Raw genomic sequence first — 18,714 nt, 5'->3', positions numbered from 1 at the left:
AAGAGGCCAGCTGAGCTGCAACCTTCGCGGACCAGAAGGGGCAACGACGACTCAGTAGACGTCAGCATGAATAGGTCGCTCTTAAGGGCCTGGCCCCGTGACCTCATAAGCCCCTGTATTTTCAGACCCAACCCCAGAAACAGGAACGTTTCTCTCAATTGACAAAGAATTGATTTCTGCCATCCTGAAGTTCAAAATAGACATTAAATTGAGAATTTAGCTAAATAAAGGAATCCACCTTTTGGGACACTCGAATTGACGAACCGCTCTACAGAGGACTGGGCATCCCCCACAGAGCAGGCAAAGAAAGGGCAAGGATGCCAAAATGAGACTGAGATGGCCCAGTTCTCTCAAGTGAATCCAAACCAGGATCTTCATTTTTCCCAGATTAAAAAAGAAAAACGGGCCAGGCGTGGTGACACACACCTGTAATCCCAGCATTTTGGAAGGCCAAAGTGGGCAGATCATGAGGTCAGGAGATCAAGACCATCCTGGCCAACATGGTGAAACCCATCTCTACTAAAATACAAAAAATTAGCCAGGCGTCGTGGCAGGTGCCTGTAGTCCCAGTGACTCGGGAGGCTGAGGTAAGGTAATCGCTTGAACCCGGGAGGCGGAGGTTGCAGTGAGCCGAGATCACGCCACTGCACTCCAGCCTGGTGACAGAGCAAGACTCCATCTCAAAAAACAAAACAAAAAACTACCTTAAAGCCTCTCAAAGCCACAGAGAGAGTCAATGCTTAGCATTGATGGTTTTTCCTCTTCTTACCAAGTCAGTGCTTCATATTTATTGGGTGTCAGAGACCATGGTTGGACAAGGCAGAGGTGGAGAGCGTGGAGGAAGATGGCCTCAGCCACAGTGGCAAGAGTCTTACTTCCCATCCAGGGCCTCCAACCAGGAGGGACCCCAGCCTCTAACCCACAGCCAGTCTGAGAACGGGGTGTTGTGCACAGGTTGAGCAAAAACCCTATTCACAAATGCAAGAGCCTGACCCCAGCATTGTCAGCTTCAAAGCCCTGAGTAGGCGACACCTCAGGGACGCTCAGTCCCTGTGCAGGAGGAAGAATATGGGACTAGCTAAGGCAGGAGGACTGGGATCCTGCACACATCATTCACTTGACTCTGGGCAAGTGACTTCACCTCCCATCCTTGTTTTCCTTCCTGGGTCACTTCTGGCTAGGGAAGGTGGCAAGAGAGCAGCAAGGATCAATGAAGATTATCCACGTAGCTTCTTAAAGCTGAGTTCTGACTGGATTTCTGACACCCAGGCCCCGGCGGCTCACACTCCACAGCTGAAGAGGAGTTTGTTGTGTGGTCCCAGACACATCCCTCCTCCCGCATCTGACAATAAGGCCAGTGCTCCGAGCTTCTTGTCACACAGAATGCCGTTCCCTTCTGCCACCCTTCCCAGCTACCCAGGAGTCGTGATCTCATTTTTTTTCCTACCCTTTGTTGTCAAACAGTTATGCTGGCAGCACAGACACTACAAAACTTATCTTTTCTCAGCAATTGCATTGATTAAAAGGTCTATGTATTTCTTCAAAGAAAGAGATTATAGGAGTGAGACACAACCCTTGGAAATGGACATTTAACCAAAACAATGCAAAATCGAGCTATGGGGTCCCAGTGGATGAAAACTATTCCTCCAGCAAAATTTTTTTTTCCCTTTTTCTCCTGTAAGAAATAATCAAAGCAAGACGATATGCACCCAGGCCACAGCCATTCATTGGCACTGCCTGGGGAGGCTGCCGCTCTTGGTCTTCCTCTCCTGGGATCTGAAAAATCAGCAAGGAGTCACAACTTGAGCTCCAAGCCTTCCTGGGCAAGCGACCAAGTAGCGGTGAGCCGTGTCACTGCGGGGCTGGGGCCTGAATGCAATCCACATTCTAACCACAAATCCCAACATTTGAGGACACACTTCTGGGCACTTTCTTTTCTACCTTTCCTCTTTTTGTTTTTTAAAGCTAATATTTAAAAAAATATCAAATAAGCCTGTGTTATCCCACTTGGGAGTTTTTGTTCCAACTAAAGTTTGGAATTTTTTTTCCAATTTTCAGACAGCAACTGTAACAAAAATTCACACCAGCCCTGGGCTCCTCTCTTGGCAAGACAATGTAATAATTCCATTCCAATTCACTCAGTCTGTTGAAGCTGATGTTCCAAAATGGTCTAACACCCACTTTATTAACATTAGAGCTAATTTCTTTTGAAGGGAGTTTAAAGCAGCCAGGACTTAGATTCTGGGGTTAATTGGTCTCTTTGCCACTGTTTGTCAGGGCCGTCTTTAAAGAACGTCTTCAAAGACTTGCCCTGATACTCGCTCCCGCATTGTCTGAAATGCCTCAAATGCCTTTATCAATGCCAAAAAACGCAGTGAGTGAAAGGGCTTTTTACTTAATTATTTCTGAAAACCAAAAAGGGGATTCCATATAGACAGATAATGAGAATTGACACAATGAAATTAAAATGCATGTTCAAGCCACGAAAGCCAGAAGAGCCACACTTCTAACCAGGGCAGGCAATGGGAAGAGTCCATCCTACCCCAGCCCTCCGCCTCACACTCAGAGATGGGGCTTCATTTGCTTATCTCTTGAAATTGTTTCCATTTTCAAACCCGAGCTGATTTGGTTGCACAGGTTGCTTAGCAACCCACAGGACAACAGTATTTGGTTTTAAGATGCCAACATCTGCACATCATTCAAAGTATAATTTTTAATTCAAAAACTTATGTCTGGAGACAGGGAAGAAAATGTATCTTTGAAAAATAAAACAGAACTGGATTTCTTTATACAAGTCCTCCTGCTCGCCGCCCCCGCCCCCACCCCCAAGCAATTCATGGATTATGTGGCTGCTTTTCACAATTCCATGTCTACATTCATATTTTTTACAGTTTCTTTTCTGGGTAAATATGAGTAGGAAAGGAGAGCATTTCTTCAGGTGTCCGGAAGAAAAGCAGAAAAACCTGCATTTTATTTCTAATGTAATTAGGAACGCTTCAGAGCAGAAGACAAAAATATTTGGGCCTCCATTTTATCGAGAATTGCAGTTATTGTGGATCCAACATTCTGCCTAAGTCAGATAAGAATCAGGATATGTCGGCCGGGCGCGGTGGCTCACGCTTGTAATCCCAGCACTTTGGGAGGCCGAGGCGGGCGGATCAGGAGGTCAGGAGATCGAGACCACGGTGAAACCCCGTCTCTACTAAAAAAATACAAAAAATTAGCCGGGCGTGGTGGCGGGCGCCTGTAGTCCCAGCTACTCGGAGAGGCTGAGGCAGGAGAATGGCGTGAACCCGGGAGGCGGAGCTTGCAGTGAGCCGAGATTGCGCCACTGCACTCCAGCCTGGGCGACAGAGCGAGACTCCGTCTCAAAAAAAAAAAAAAAGAATCAGGATATGTCTCTTGACCGCCATTTGTCTACACTAAGATATTCTTTGCTACCTCTTGGGGAACCCAAGGCTACTACTTCCCCCAACCAAAATAAGTAAATGGCAGCCCCAAAAATGAAATCAGAGAAACCAACTAGCCGAGGAACTCAGATATCCAACACCTAATCAGGAGTTAACTTCGTGATCTCTAAATACAATTCACATTTTGAGAACCTTGGTCTCCATATGTCAAATCCAGACACGCCTGGGTGCTGTTTCGGGCCTGGCATTCCTTGGAAATTGTACCTTCCAGTTCTTGCCACTGTTTAAACTCCCAGGTATCAATATATTTGCATGTTGTTTGGGGAAAAATGCAACAGAAACCGCCACAGGGGAATCAGATTTGGAAAAAATAAGGGCAACGCCAGAACAACACCTTTCTTTTTAAAAAACCCAAATGGCAGTGCAAACTGATGCTATCATTCCACTGGCCTCTGCTTGAGCGAATACATTAGCCTCAGCTCCTTCTAATCTGGAAAGGTCAAATTACCTGCTGGAAAGCAGAGGAAACCCTAAATCACTTGATGCCAGAAAAAATAGCCAGGAGAACTCGAGTAAGCAGGGGAACCTCAGATCTCCATTTAGGGAAGGGTCTCCTTAACTGGTCAGCTTCGGAAGGGCTTTAACTAGGAGATCCTCCAGCAGGAAAAACAAAGGGCTTTGTGCTTTGCTAAAACAAAAACACACATACACAGCTCCCTCACCTTTCAACATAACACCCTAACCCATTGTTAGGTTCTGGCCACTAGGATTTTTTGCCCGGAGCAGAGATCTGATTACTGTTATCTCCGCTTGCATAACTACAAATGTTATCATTACTTCTCAACTGATATGGCTCTGTTTTACAAACACAATGGAAGGCTGTATGTACACTTGCCCTCTCACCAGAAGGGCTGGTTTAAAATAGAGGAAAAAAAGAGAGAAGAAAGAGGGGGCTGGGAACTGAAAGGCAGGCCTGCTGAATGAGCCTTTCAGAAAGAATTATGTGATAGGTTTTGTGTGTGTGCTTTTTAAAAACGCTGCTGCCAAAGCTAAGAATTGAAAAGTATGCAGTGGGCATTGTGTCAGAAACACAATGATTTATTTTGCTGGTTCATTTTCAAACAAGGGCTTTCTCCTTATTCCCTGAAATGTGTTTTGGGCCCAAATCTTCAAAATGTGAGGAACAGAAGTTATGCAGAGAGCCGGGTCCGATTCAAGAAAAACAAGCATTGTAGTATAAATATGACAGTGGCATATCCCTGGCCTCCAAAGAGCCTCGTCTGTTTGCCCAGACTGCAGGCGTTTTCTCCATCCAAAAAAAAAGAAAAAACCCCCCAAAAAAACACACAAAAAAACCTCACAGGGGTAGGAGCAGGGTTCCTCTGGTCAGCCTTCCCGGCTTCCTTGTCACCTGCAGGGCCGGAGAGAGGCCTGGTCATTGAGCCCCTCAAAGCCAGAGCTTGTATACACAGGCTGGGTCAAAATCAGGAGTACAAGACATGTGGCTTCTTTGTTTTCCTGGTCCCATCCCACAAAGCTGAAGCCTCATCCCCGTTAATTCCCACTCTGTTTCCTCCAGGATTGCATGGAAGTTCCTGGAGGCTCACTCGGGCCTGGCTGTGGGAGGTAGGCCAGAGAAGGGGAAGGATCTGATCCTCAAGGGGGCCATCTGTCCACACAGCAGCTACTAGCAGGACTCTCCTGCCTCTGGCCCTCTGCCCACACCACTCTTAGCCACACTGGGCTGCAGAGTTTGCCCCGTGAAGTGGGCAAAGCTTTGCTGCAGGCCCGCTCGGGTTGGGCCCCTTCTAGAACCCTTACCTGATTTTTTTTAACAATATCTTTTTTTAATTATAACTAATTCACGTGCCATAAAATCCACCCTTTTAAAGTGGACAATTTGGTGTTGTGTAGTATATTTGCAGACGTGTCCAGTGATCACACAAATTCCAGAGCATTTCATCACCCCCAGAAGAGACACTGCCTGTATCTCATTTGAAATTTATCATTTCTAATTTTGTTTTCTAAAGAGGGTCTCAAATTGTTTAAACCTTAAGCCCCCTAACAACTAAATTCACCCCTGGATTCAGAGACCTCCTGTAAAGCAGCCTCAGGTCAGCCTCCCTAAGATCACTGGGCAGATCATTCTACTCCAGAACCAGAGACCCCGGGTGATGGGAGGCACGGATGCCCTGGATCGCAGATCCCCGCCACCTGCCTGGGGTTTCTGGTTTTACCACCATTTCCCCAGGTCACGGGCGGGATGCAGAGTCCCCTCTGGAGGACCCAGCTAAGCCCAACCTCTCTTGTTTCTCTGGGGCATCTCCCCAGTCCTGAGAGCATGGGGACCCCATAACCTAATTCTTCATCTAGTTCTCCTTTTAAGCCCAAACCACAAGAATTTGACTCTCTTGTCTCTGAATTGTATCATTCCTTACCTGAGGCTCGTAGGAGAAAGAAGTAGCTGCCTCATCAAAGGTCACAAAATAACTGAAAGTAATGATTGGAAGTTGCTGAGAGCAGCCATGGACACCAGGCTTAAGTGGTACAGGGTTCACCTGCGGCAGAAAGGAGAGAGCAAAGGTACAACACCCAGTCCCTCCCCAGCTTTTGGTCCCCTAAGGCCAGCGGATCTGCTCTGCAGCCGAGATAGGTGATGGGACTGCATACATCCTACTTCATGCTGCAGTCAAAGAAAAGGACCCACTCTTCCCCCATGTCAGGGATCACAAAATAACTGAAAGTAATGGTTACCAAAACCCCTCCAGGGCCAATTTATCCAATTACTCTCCTGATACGCATGGCATAATACAGCTCCAGACTTGCAGCAACTGAAATGTCACTGCCTGGAGGCTGCTCCAAGCAGAGCCAAGAGTGATGCCAAGTGGCCTTGTAGCAGGAACCCTCCCTGAGATTCATACCCCTTCCTCAAAAAAGGAGGTGGCTTTATGAGCCATCTAAAAAAAATTTTTTTTAAATAAAAAAAAAAGGACCCAGGGCTCCTTTCCCCTTGACACTGCAACCTGATGAAAGAGTGGGGCTGGGAGCCATGGTTGCAAAGATGAAGCTCTGCTCAAAGAATCAGGGCCCAGGGGGTCCTGGTCTACCATAAAATCATTAATTTGGGGCTATATATTCACTTTCACACTCTGAACCTCCATTTACCACCTGCAACATGCCAAGCTACTTTGGTTGTAGTTCTCTAGGACTCCCTGGTGCCAAACCTTGGTGAGATCTCATCTCCCTTCAGGGATCACTTGATTTGTGTTTTTACTTGATTTCACTTAATTGAATAGACTGAGAAATGGATGCAACACACAAAAAAGCCCAAAATTCCCCTGGGGTGGCCCAGGGCAAACATCTGAGTTCATTTGCTGCCCTGGAAGAAGATTGTCCGAATGATGGAGCCAGGCCAGGTGGAGGAGCCCAAGGTCAGCTTTCTATCCTGGGAAGGAGGAAAGGAAGCCAGCACTTTCCAGTCACTTCTACATCAGTAAATGGCAGTCCTGTGGTTGGAGCCATCACCAAGGGTCCAAATAGTGGTGGTGAGGATAATGGTGACAATGATAATGGCAGCAGCTCCCCTGTGTTCTGTTGCCAAGCACTGTGCAGTGCAGTTCACATTCAGGACTTTGTTTACTTCTCACCACCATTTTATGATGTAGATACTGATATTATCCCGGTTTCACAGATGAGGAGAAAGCACATTAAAGAGGTGAGAACATTTGACCAGGGTCGTACAACTAGGTATTGAGAGAGAAGCACTTTCACTCCGTCCACCTGCCTCTCGACTCTTGCTCTTAATCACTGCTCTATGCTTCCTCATCTGGGAAAGGCCAAGAACAGGCCATCCTCTGGTTCCAGTGCAGAGATTCCCTTCCCATCCTGGACCAAGCAATGAAGTGGGTTTGGGCTTCCCTCAAGTTAGGACTGAACTTTTACTGCTTTATTTTCTGTGGGAAATGGATATCTGATCTCAAAAATAACTATTAATACCTCAATTATCTAGGGGAGGAAATGCACCCCTACCTCACACCACATGACCAAATAAATTCCAGCTGTATCAAAGATTAAATGATACATTGAAATAATACAAATACAAGAAAAATAGCATTATAATATTGGAATGGGGAAGACTATTATAAGTAATCACTTAACTTAAAAGTCTTAGAAAGAAAAACTGGAGCATTTGAATACATTATTTTTTTTCCTGGGAAGGAAAACAATGCTATTAATAAAGCTAATGGGTAAATGATAAACATATCACAAACAGACCTCACTTGCTTTATAAGTATCTCCTACAAAACAAAGGCCAACAGAAAATATAGGCAAAGGCTATGAAAAGCTCATAGCAAAGAAATTGTAACAGTCTTTTAAAATATATTAAAAGGTGTACACCATTGCTCCTAATAAGAAAGTTCCAAATTAAAACTCCCCATCTGGTTGCCAAAAACCTGCAAGGATCTACAAGAGTGTGGGAAAACACATTCTCAACCAGTGGATGGAGGTCACACACATCCACTCAGCCTCCAAGGAGAGCAATTAGGCAATCAGTATTTTGATCATGCAATTCTACTTTTAGGAATTCAGACTACAAATATGTGCAGATATGTAGGGAGTGGTTATATACAAGAATATGTATTGTATCATTGGTTTTAATAGTAAAAGTTTAGTGGTAACCCAAGTCATAGAACAGAGTATAAAACTGGTTAGGGCCAGGCACGGTGGCTCACACCTATAATCCCAGCACATTGAGAGGCTGAGGCAGGTGGATCATGAGGTCAGGAGATCGAGACCATCCTGCCTAATATGGTGAAACCCCGTCTCTACTAAAAATACAAAAAAAAATTAGTCAGGCGTGGTGGCTCACGCCTGTAGTCCCAGCTACTTGGGAGGCTGAGGCAGGAGAAACACTAGAACCCAGGAGGCAGAGGTTGCAGTGAGCCAAGATCACGCCACTGCACTTCAGCCTGGGCAACAGAGTGAGACTCCATCTCAAAAAAACAAAAACAAAAAGCTGGTTAAACAAAGTATGGAACAGAATGCTACATGGATGTAAAAAAAGATGACCTGTGCAAAAGAATTAAATTGGACCCTTATCTTATATTGTATACAAAAATTATCTCAAAATGAATCAAAGGCCTGAATTTAAAAGCTAAAAATATAAATCTCCTAAAAGAAAACATAGGAGTAATTTTGCATTATATTGGTTTTGGCAATGGATTCTTAGATATGACAGCAAAAGCATAAGCAACAAAATTTTTTTAAAAAGATCAATTGGACTTCATCAAAATTAAAAACTTTTGTGCATCAAAGAATACTGTCAAGAAAGTGAAAAGACAGACCACAGAAGAGAGGAAAATATGTGCAAATAATATATCTGATAATAGTCTAGGATCTACAATACGTAAATAACTCTTACAACTCAACAACAACAACAAAAACAAAACAAAAAACTCAATTAAAAAAAGGGCAAAGAATCTGAATAGACAACTTCTCCAAAGAAAAGACACAGCCAATAAACACATGAAAAGATGCTCAACATCATTAGTCATTGGGGAAATGCAAATTAAAACCACTGACTGCTTAGTGGATACAGAGTTTCTTTTTGCTATGATGGAAATGTTCTGCGATTAGATAGTGGTAATGGGTGCACAACACTGTGAATGCACTGGAAGCCACAGAATTGTATACTTTAAAATAGTTAGAATTGTGAATTTATGTTAAACTTTTGCCTAAATTTAAAAAGGATCAGGAAGTTCTTTGTGTACCAATAGGAATAATCCCCAGGATATATTTTTAAGAAAAAAAACAGTAAGTACACCAGTACAGAACAAAGGGTATATATGTTATCATCAATGGAGTTCTTAATGCATTCATTCACCATGTTTAATAAAGTGTATCCCTCTGGAGGAAAAGCAGAGAAACAGAACCATATCCAAGCCATCTCTAGACTCAGAGGATGAACACCCCCTTGTCCAAAGGCCATGTAGCTGTTCAGTAAGTGCTTGCCATCAGGCCTTGTTTATGCAGCGTGCAAAAGCAGTTAGGCTGCCCCCATTCACCCCAGCTCATACTGGGCCAAGTGCAGGCAGCTTCTGGCTAGGGCTCACGTCCTCTGGCACAGCCACCTCCTTTGTGCCCTGTCATAACAAGCTGAGCAGGGGGCCCAGGGAAGCTGATCAGTATGGAGTCCTATTATGTCCATTTTCCCCACAACCAAAGCTGAGCTCACAGGCCCCCAGCCAGCCAGTGTGATCCGTGGCAGTTGCTTCAGTTCAAGGGAGTTGCATATCCAGTTCTGCTATGGATGGCATGTTAGTATCCCCTAAAGTTCACATAGGGGAACCCTAACCCTCAGTGATATTAGGAGGTAGGGCCTTTGGGAGATAATTAGGTTTAGATGAGGTCATGAGGGTGGAGCCCCAATAATGGGATAAGGAAGAGACTAGAGTTTGCTCTCTCTTGTGGGAGGACACAATCAGAAGGCAGCTGTCCGCAAACCAGGAAGAGAGCCCTCAACAGACACCAAATCTGCTGGCACCCTGATCGTGGATTTCTAGACTCTAGTGAAAAATAAATTTCTGTCATTTAAGACACTCAATCTATGGTATCTTGTTATAGCAGCCCAAACTAACTAAGAAGAGAGAGAACAAAAAGATTCACAGCTCTACCTGCCCAGCACAGGCATGGAGTCAGCTTGAACTGAGTGCCCCTATCTATGGTGTAAGCATCTCACCATGCCAATTGCCATTTCAGTGTTAAAAAATAAGCATTTTCAGGCCAGGTGCAGTGGCTCACACCTGTAATCCCAGCACTTTGGGAGGCCAGGAGTTTATGACCAGCCTGGCCAACATGGCGAAACTTCTTCTCTACTAAAAATACAAAACTTAGCCAGGCATGATGGCCTGTAATCCCAGCTACTCGGGAGGCTGGGGCATGAGAATCACTTAAACCCAGGAGGTGGAGGTTGCAGTGAGTAGAGATTGCACCACTGCACTCCAGCCCAGGCAACAGAGCAAGGCTCTGTCTCAAAAAAATAATAGTAATAGGCCAGGTGCAGTGGCTTACGCCTGTAATCCCAGCACTTTGGGAGGCCGAGGCTTGTGGATCACGAGGTCTAGGAGTTCGAGACCAGCCTAACCAATATGGTGACACCCCGTCTCTACCAAAAATACAAAAATTAGCCAGACGTGGTGGCTCATGCCTGTAGTCCCAGCTACTCAGGAGGCTGAGGCAGAAGAATCGCTTGAACCCAGGAGGCAGAGGTTGCAGTGAGGCAAGATGAAATCACTGCACTCCAGCCTGGGTGACAGAGCAAGACTCTGTCTCAAATAATAATAATAATAATAATAAGCATTTTCATATAGCATGACCCATAAATATAAGCCAACTACTTCATCTGGTGCTCAACACACACACACACACACACACACACACACACACACACACACACACACATAAAACTGTGATCAGTTCCAACACTGGAGGAAAAACTGGCTGAAAAGAACTTTTTGAGAGACTACATAGTACTGTATTTTATGGGTGATTTGAAGTATTTTTAAGGATAATTTTGACCATATGTGACTCTCACTTCGTGTGATGGCTTTACACTCTAGCCTCTGAGTTAAATGTGACTCCACTGTAATAAAAACAGGGTATGGCTGACTTCGTTGTGTAGGAAATGAGAACCAAGAAATGGGGACAGTTGGTGGGGCACAGTGGCTCACGCCTGTAATCCCAGCACTTTGGGAGGCTAAGGTGGGTGGATCACCTAATGTCAGGAGTTTGAGACCAGCCTGGTCAACATGGTGAAACCCCATCTCTACTAAAAATACAAAAAATTAGCCAGGCTTGGTGGTGGACACCTGTAATCCCAACTACTCAGGAGGCTGAGACAGGAGGATCACTTGAACCCAGGAGGCAGAGGTTGCATTGAGCCAAGATCGAACAAGAGTGAAACTCCATCTCAAAAACAAACAAAAAGAAATGGGGATAGCTGTGTAGGTGCTGCCCGAAGTTTCCACAAGCATCCCTCACTTTCCCCTCCCGCAAGTATGTGCTGATCACGTTCGTTACACAGGTACATGGGACAGGTCTGCACGTGTTCAAAACTTACCATGTCCCAGTAATCTATACGCAAATCTCATCCAAATTTATAATATTTATAAAAGGTAAGAAATCTTGTCATTTTATAGGAGGTGGGGAAACTGAGGCTCAGAAAGGCTAAATATTAATAGTCAACCCCCAGTCAACTGGAAGATGCAGTGGTGGCCAAAAACCTGAGATCCAAAGCCCATGTTCTATCCAGCTCATCACTGTCTTCCACCTCTAGCCAAATCACACTGATTATCTCAGCTCACCTGCTTTTTTCCTCTTGTGCTAATTTATTTCTTCAGTATACATCCAATTGAGTCCCTTCTACTCAGGCAGCTTCTTTATCTGCAGATACCCGCTGGGGGAGATCTTAAGACTGTACCCACCCAGAAATGTGTTTCTTTCAGCTTGAGCATACATGCCCAAGCTGGCCCTCTGGGTCCCTAAAACTTTGCCTTGCAGCATGAACCACTTTCTCCAGTAGCTTCTTAGCCATTCCACTAACATTCTAGTCTTTTTCTAACCCCTTGGTATTCCAAATCCTGCTGGCTTCCAAGACTACCTGCAGCTCTTATTATTTTCCTGTCACTGACTTCGTGCTGAGGTTTCTAACTACCCAATACAGATCCCATGCTTTCATTTCTTTTTCTGTCCTTGGAATCTGAAACATCTCCCAATTTACTACCATCTGCTACCTTAATTAATAGGCTGTTTACCTCCCGTGTAAGACCTTGCAGAGATTCTCTTGGACTCCATCCCTAACTTTGTGCTCATTGCAGGCTCTCATTAGTCTTGGTTTATAATCCAGCTTTCAATCTATTTGACAGCTCTCATCTCCAAGCCAATTTGAATTACATTTTTCTCGTAAAATTTCATAAGACACAAATACGCTTTATTCGAGCCTGGAACAAATTACATCTACAACATTCCCTTTGTCCACTCCTTTTATAATTTGAAAGGAACCCAAAAAAAGAAGAAAAGAATATTGATCTGGCTTCTTTGATATAAATTCACTGATTCCTTCTCTGCATGGAAGTCTCAGGTTTGCACTATTATCTCCAAGGAGTTCTGTCTTCTACATAACATAACAGGTGCCTTTCACCAGCCCCCCTTTACTGCACCATCCTCATTGGCAGATTTGTATTGCACACGGTGCAATCATACCCAAATGCATGATCAAAACCGCAAATGAATAAAGTGACTGGTTTTATACCCTTAACTGCCAACATCATTTACCAATGATTAGTTGCTCAGAGCGGAAAACAATCCATTATTAGAATTTTTGTTGCTGTGACCTGACATGGTCATTGCTGCAAGTGTTTCCTCAAAATGCAATTGTCCTCTGCTCTTTCTTCATATGTAAAGCATGAAGAAGGGCAAGAGGGAAAAGCCAGCATTTATCAAGCTCCATCTGTGAGGCAGGTTCTGAGTGTGCACTTGGCTTCCTAAGTTTCATTTCAGTAATGAGTTTTAAACTGGCCTCATTCGCATCTCCTGAAGGTTTTGGTAAAGATGCAGATTTCCAGGCGTCACTCCTATATATTCTAAATCAGGAGTTGTGGAGCGGGACTCAGGAATCTGTTTTCCTAAAGCCTCATGAAGCACTGTTGATTACTAAGTGAATTTGGGAAGCACCAATTTTTTTTTCTTTCTCTTTTCTTTTTTTTCTCTTTTTCTTTTTTTTCTTTTTTTTTTTTTTTTTTGAGAGAGTCTCATTCTGTTGTTCAGGCTGGAGTTCAGTGGAGCGATCTGGGCTCACTGCAACCTCCACCCCCTGGGTTCGAGCAATTCTCCTGCCTTAGCCTCCCGAGTAGCTGGGATTACAGGCACCTGCCACCATGCCTGGCTAATTTTTGTATTTTTAGTAGAGATGGGGTTTCACCATATTGGCCAGGCTGGTCTTGAACTCTTGACCTCAAGTGATCCACCTGCCTTGGCCTCCCAAAATGCTAGGATTACAGGCATGAGCCACTGTGCCCAGCCAGGAAGCACCAAATTTTCAAAGCAGCCCAGAAATATCAACTTCAGCCTTTTTTGTCGGCCATTTGTTAGATGAGATGAGAAAATGAAAGCTCAGAGAGGTTCATTTGCCCAATGTCACAAACTAGGACATGATATGCCCCAGCATTAATGAATGTGCTGTAGAATTCTGGAGCCCACGCTTTCTCCATGATCTCATAAAGCCTCCATTTGATGGGAAACTTAATTTTTTTTTGGTATGGTCAATGGGGATACCTTAGTATCATTTTTATGATGATGAATATTTAGCACTGCCAAAAGACATTTGGTGCACATCAATGTTCATAGCTGCATTGTTTATAATAGCCAAAATGTGGAAATAACTCAAGTACATGTCAACAGATAAATGGATAAACAAAATGTAGCATATCCACACAATGGAATATTATTCACCCAGAAAAAAAAGAATGAAATTCTGATGCACACTACAACATAGATGAACCTGGAAAACATTATACTAAGTGAAATAAGCCAGACACAAAAGAACCAATATTGTATGATTCCACTTACAGGAGCTACCTAGAATAAGCAAATTCAAACAGAAAGAATAGTGGGCCAGGCGCAGTGGCTCACACCTGTAATCCCAGCACTTTGGGAGGCCGAGGCGGGTGGATCATCAGGTCAGGAGATTAAGACCATCCTGACTAACACGGTGAAACCCCGTCTCCACTAAAAATACAAAAAAAATTAGCCAGGCATGGTGGCGGGCGCCTGTAGTCCCAGCTACATGGGAGGCTGAGGCAGGAGAATCGCATGAACCTGGGAGGTGGAGCTTGCAGTGAGCTGAGACCACGCCACTGCACTCCAGCCTGGGTGACAGAGCAAGACTCTGTCTCAAAAAAAAAAAAAAAAAAAAAAAAAATTAGTGGTGGCTAGTGGCTGGGGGAGGGGGAATGGGAAATTGTTATTCAATGGTTATAGAGTTTCTGTTTAGGATGATGAAAAAGTTCTGGAAATGAATCGTGGTGAAAGTTATACAACGTTGGGAATGTACCTAATGTCACTGAATCATACACTTTAAAATGGTTAAAATGGTACATTTCACATTGTGTATATTTTATCACAATTTTTAAAAGCATAAAAAAGATATTTGAAAGCAGCAGGAGATTAAGCCATCTATATATGCCCCCTGAAACACACCCTAAGAGTAAGACTGTGGAATAAACCAGAGACTTTCATCTATTTTCCTCCAAAGTTGAAAGAAAAACAGATTTCTGGTTAATTGAGGGTCCCAGCTGCTCAAGGCTTCACTGTTTGACTCTGAGCTCATTTCTTCTAAGAGAAAGAATGACTGGGAGCATGTTGGCACGTAAAGGATGAAGTAACCCTGCACGATGGGGCAAATGCCCTCACCTGGGGCATCGGGAGGTATGAAGGTGACTCTGCCACTCCCCTGAGGGATACTCACTTAGATGAATTTGGATGTCAGTTTCTCATCTGGAAGAAGGGAGTGCCCTGGCTGGTGTTTTGCAGCACACCTCCCAGTTCCTCTAGTAGCAGTCCTGCGCTGAGTTGAGCCCATGACCCAAATTGAGCAAACCAACATCCTTCCCCCAGAAATTTCTTTTCTTTTTTCCTTTTTTTTTTTTTTTAGCTACAAAGTTGCAACCCTAAAGGTACCAGCAGCCCTGGCAATCCCAGGTGGATAAGCTTCCATGGTTGCCAAGAGGGGCCACAGGCAGCTTGAGTCAGCAGAGCCTCTGCTCCAGCACAAGCTCCCACCATCCTGGAGCTGCTTGGCCCCAGGAGCCCGCCCTTCAGTCCTGGGCCCCCCGACCTGCCCTCCATCCCCTACATAGGCCCCTCTTGTTCTTGGGCAGAGTTGCTGGCACCTGCAACACAAGGAATCCCGACCACCATGGTGGAAATTTGATTAAATGATTGCTAGGATTTCTTCTGGGTTTTTTTTGTTTGTTTTTTTGTTTGTTTTTTTTAAGACGGAGTCTCATTCTGTCACCCAGGCTGAAGTGCAGTGGTGTGATCTCGGCTCACTGCAACCTCCGCCTCCCAGGTTCAGGCTATTCTCCTGCCTCAGCCTCCCTAGCAGCTGGGACTACCGGTATGCGCCACCACGCCCGGCTAATTTTTGTGTTTTGAGTAGAGTCAGGGTTTCACTATGTTGACCAGGCTGGTCTTGAACTCCTGACCTCAAGGATCCGCCCACCTTGGCCTCCCAAAGTGCTGGGATTACAGGTATGAGCCACCACACCCAGTCTCTTCTGGTTTAAAAAAGCAAAACGAAACAAAACCTAAAAGCAGATTTAAATCCTCTAATCCTGAAAAAGTCACCCCATACCAATTTAACTATAAGAAAGTTTCCCTTTGTGAAGTAAGTGTCTCACCTGAGACTCAGAGTGGCCAGCCTAGATAACGCTAAGACCCTTTATGGCTCCAAATCCTCCCATTCAAAGACCAGATGAGAGTGGAAGATAGGAGAGGGAGAATTATGGAGTAATTCAAAACAATGTGGGTTTTAAATTTGTTTCAAGGATTTATTTAAGGGTGTTTTCTCCTCCTCTCTGTTTTTCTAGATGATTCGTGTCTTCAAGGAAAATGTGATTGCATCCTCCAGATCAAAGATACTGAAACGGGATGCCTATAAAAGAAGATTTTAGGCACATAAAGGTTATGGCGTCTGTGCTTCTACAGTGAAAAGTGCAATCTGTTCTGTCTGAGAAGGAAAGGGAGCAAGAATCTCCCGTGCAAGCCTGGCGTTCAGTTCTAGCAGAGGGAGTCACCAGTTGGAGAAGAAATGCAACAATTGTCCACGTCCGCATATCCTATGGCTGTGTCTTTTTTTTTTATTACAGTGGACACTGCAGTGAGGGATACCCACTCTCCTGGTGGAAAACGAGCTAGCTAATTCAATATCACCATGAAGGAAACTGCTACTAATCTAGGCATGGAAGTAAATCAACAGTGGATCCTGAAAGCCAGGAAAAGAGAGCTAAGGCTTAAAGCAAGAATGGCCAAGGCAGCGGGAACAGTGTATGTTTTAAACTTCAGGTTTTGTTAGCAAGACTTTTGTCCTCTTTTAATAGTTAACCTGACCCCAGCTCAAGAATCCAAGATACTGAGTAGTCTATTGTGCACCTGCAGAAAACTTTCAAACCCTTAATGACTTATAATCTTGGTTTCAGCAATCATCTCAGTAATTCTGGTACGACTCTCCTCCCTCACAGCTCTCAGATGCCCCAGACCCACCTACAGCTCATCTCCAGCAGGAGATCTTGGGTTTTACGATTTTGAAACATAGCTTGTAAAAGTCTCCATCTTATCTCGGAGCAGAAGTGGTGTCACTTGCCAGCCCAAATATTCTAGTAAGTGTCTCCCTCACTCAGCTGCCGCCACTCTTTCGTGCAGCCCAGCCAGGCTCCGGCAGAGATAAAAATACAACTCATTTAGGTCAATGATTAGATTGAAAGTTATAATATTACCAATTAAGTTTGAGCAAAGGGGGAAAAAAAAAACAAATCCTTTAGGAGGGTCACTGCAATGCCTGTCTTCACAAATGGCACTGCCGCCACTCCTCACCTGAATGTGGAATCTCATGAAAGCACCTAAGGAAAGCTCCCCCACGCCTTGTCACTAGGGTCTCCACTTTCAGTCTCAGAACAACTACTTATTGTCTCCTAAGCTCATTTTTATCTGAGAGTCCGTGTGCTCACTGGGCCGTGGAGAAACCTTCCAGAGTCAGGCACATTTCTTGAGCCTGCCAGTCCCAAAGGGGTTGAGGAAGAGGCTGTGCACTGGGTAAAGAAATGCAGGGGGCACGCTGGGAATTATTCAGAGTGTGTATAAGCCAGGTGTAGTGAAGACAGGTGACAAAATAGCTATTAAGGTAAGGCATATTAGACAACAGGACCGTGGCTAGGGTGTGCTTGGGGTGAGGAGAGGGGGGCACATTGACTGCAAACTGTTATCATTCTCAGGTGCAAATTCTGCACTTGCCTGGGCCTGAGTCTAAGTACCTGAGACGGATGGTCTAGGTGCCTGTCTTGCTGCACCTAACCCCAGCCTTGTGGTTTACAGTTCCCCAAGCATAGCAATAACAGGTTCCATTCCTCCAGCTTGGCTGCATTTAAAATACAACTGGTCGGTGGGGAGGGGTTACAGCACAAGCCGAAGCTTGTCTGCGGGAGTTGGCCATGAACTAATAGTCCACATACGGCAGCCTGCCACATCTTCCCACCCAACCCACCGTCACCAGACACTGTCCTCTTGAGTTCCCAGCCAAAGGAAGTCCCCAGTGGCCTAGACATAAGGGCTGGGCCCCCTCCCAGATCTCACTCCAGCAGATTCTCCAGCTGCAGAAAGTGACACACATTGTTCCTGCTCCATTGTGCGTTAGAGGGCCCATTATCCCTGTGATGATGGGCTGATAGTTCTCAACTCATTAAACAACGCTGGCAGTCTTTTAAACAATCCTCTAATTACTAGTCTCCCCACAGAATTACACCCTCCAAATCCTAGTTTGTGCTGCTGTAGACTTTTGGGAGCTAAAGTCGATGGGAGAAACATCCCAAGAAAACATCTTGTCTGGGGTAATGACTGTGCATGGGTATATGGTCTCCCAGTAGAGCTGTTCAGGTAGGATAAGAGTACAGACGTTTTCACTGGACCAGCCCAAACCACAAAAGGTCTCTGGCTAAGGCCCAGATTAGCAAGGGGAACTTTTTATTTTTGGACGCAGTGATTTCTGGGGGTTTTTAAGAGCTGTTTTTGGTTTGGAGAAAAATGATTGGAAAATACAGAGAATTCCCATACACTCCCTTGCACGGCCTCATTTCCTCCTATTATTAAACCTTGCATTAGTGTGGTACATTTGTTACAACTGATATGCCAGTATTGGTTCATTGCTATTAACTAAATGTTAATAGAATGTGGCACATTCTATGGGTTTCAACAAATGTCTAATGATGTGTATCCGCCATTGCAGAATCACACGGAATAGTTTCACTGCCCTAAAAATCCCCCATGCTACACCTACTCATCCCTTCCTCTCCCCAGACTGGAAGGGGTATTTATCTCCTATTTACTAGAGAAATTTATATAGTTTTCTCTTTTTTCCCCTGAAAATAAATGGTGTTGATTTATTAGGACCATTGGTTCATCACAAAGCTGAGTCACAAAGTCTCATAAGGCCAGGTTAGGAACATCCAGTACACCCATGTCCCTTAAATAGTAA

This window comes from Symphalangus syndactylus, chromosome 2 (genome assembly GCF_028878055.3).
Source record: "Symphalangus syndactylus isolate Jambi chromosome 2, NHGRI_mSymSyn1-v2.1_pri, whole genome shotgun sequence".
In the NCBI taxonomy this organism is placed as follows: Eukaryota; Metazoa; Chordata; class Mammalia; order Primates; family Hylobatidae; genus Symphalangus; species Symphalangus syndactylus.
This window is presented reverse-complemented; position numbering follows the sequence as displayed.